This window comes from Austrofundulus limnaeus, unplaced genomic scaffold (assembly GCF_001266775.1).
Source record: "Austrofundulus limnaeus strain Quisiro unplaced genomic scaffold, Austrofundulus_limnaeus-1.0 Scaffold513, whole genome shotgun sequence".
Lineage (NCBI taxonomy): Eukaryota > Metazoa > Chordata > Actinopteri > Cyprinodontiformes > Rivulidae > Austrofundulus > Austrofundulus limnaeus.
In genome coordinates, this window is record NW_013952915.1 from 277,900 (window position 1) to 279,870 (window position 1,971).

Sequence of the window (1,971 nt, forward strand, 5' to 3'; positions counted from 1 at the left end):
CCCGATGTCCATGCGATATTGCAGAGTCGCGTAAGCCAACACAACCCTACAACATCCAGAGCCTTGAGGAACTCTGGGCTGATGAGATCCCTCTGGAGCTTAAAATGTCTCAAACATGACGAAATCTAATCTTTATACGGCAGCGATAAGCAGGGAGAACAAAAACAACTAGGTACTGAAAACACAACCTTGTGGGACGCCAAGGGCAGGAGAAGGAGAAGAAGTTGAYAAATATGAGGAAAACCAATTGAAAGCAGATTCCCCGTGTGTCTCAGCCCTCAGTGAGATGTTTGGAGCTGTTTCTGTGGAAAAACTCAAAATGATCCTGTAAACTCGTAGATCTCAGCGCTGTTCAACCTGTCATCTGATAACTGCTCAGAACTGCTTCACCTGTTACACCAGCATTTATCTGTGACCTATTTTATTCTGATCATCTCTCTCCGGTGCAGAAGCTTTGTCATTGGTTTAGGTGTTACAGTTGTCGGTCTGTGATTGGTTACATGCACTGTAACTGTTCTCTGCTCACTGACGAGCAGCGACAGCTTATTAAATCATKGTGACGGCCGTTCACGCAGACATTTTGTCTTATTCTCCATCTTTCTGTCTGTTAATAAATATTTCCAGGACAATCCCAAATCTAGTATTTCTGTAGATCAGCTGTTTTCAGACACAACCTTTCTAACATCTCAGCAATAAATGACACTTGGAGAAGATAAGGGTCAAAACCCTCAGATGCTTTATTAACTGTAAATATTAAGACTTTAGGATAAGATCAATTTAAAATAAAAATAACTGGTGTATAAAACTAACTTGATGATCTAATACTCTAAATCAGTGAGGCAGCTCTGAGGACTGAACATATATTTAAAATCATTTCATRAAAACACAGAGCCAACGTGAGAAACTTCAGTCTGTTTCTATTATCCCACATTTCTGCAGAAAGGTCAGACTATTTATCCTGATCTGACAGCAAACACAGCCATCGCTCAGCGTTCTAATTACTGAAAACTGATGTAAAAGATTAAAACCGCAGCGTTTCATCAGGGCTGGCAGCCGACACAAAGTTCTGACAAGAAAAACAGAAAATCCTGTTCAGAACCAAACTTTTCTCACAGAAACCTGAAGGATGAGTCTGACAGGAAGTCCAACCCTTCCTCTGGATTTTTAATTACAAAAATAAAAGTCTGTGGTTTAGATTGACGTCTGACTTTATGAAGCGAAACATCAAGAAGTGATTTTTGTTGTTTGAGAGAAAAAAATAAAAATAAACGAGAAGAAAACCTAAAAAAACAGATTCATGTCTGCTGCTTTAAGATTCACAGAACTGCTCCTTGTGTGTGTGTGTGTGTGTGTGTGTGTGTGTGTGATACAGGGTTTTGCAGAGGAACAAGCTGCAGCAAGCCTATAAAGCTCACATTCACTGAAACCATCAACACCTTGTGGGTCGGTTCTGACCCGGATCAACTGCTGCAGAACCAGAGCTGACGTGTTGTAACCATGTTAATAACATTATTTTAGATCCGCTGACATCCACTCACTGGAGCCAAGTTCTGGTCTGGTTCAGGACCAGGACCAGGACCAGGACCAGGACCACTGTTTTCAGACACTTTGGAGGAGGAGTCAGATCATCACCAGCTGGTAACAAGACTCAGCTGTTCACTTAGAAAGGGTTGCTTGGTTCAGGTTCTGGGTCCCTGCTGGTCTGTGGTGGTCTCAGATGGTCTGTGGTGGTCTCAGATGGACTGTGGTGGTCTCAGATGGTCTGTGGTGGTCCCTGCTGGTCTGTGGTGGTCTCAGATGGTCTGTGGTGGTCTCAGATGGTCTGTGGTGGTCCCTGCTGGTCTGTGGTGGTCTCAAATGGTCTGTGGTGGTCCCTGCTGGTCTGTGGTGGTCTCAGATGGTCTGTGGTGGTCTCAGATGGTCTGTGGTGGTCTCAGATGGTCTGTGGTGGTCTCAGATGGTCTGTGGTGG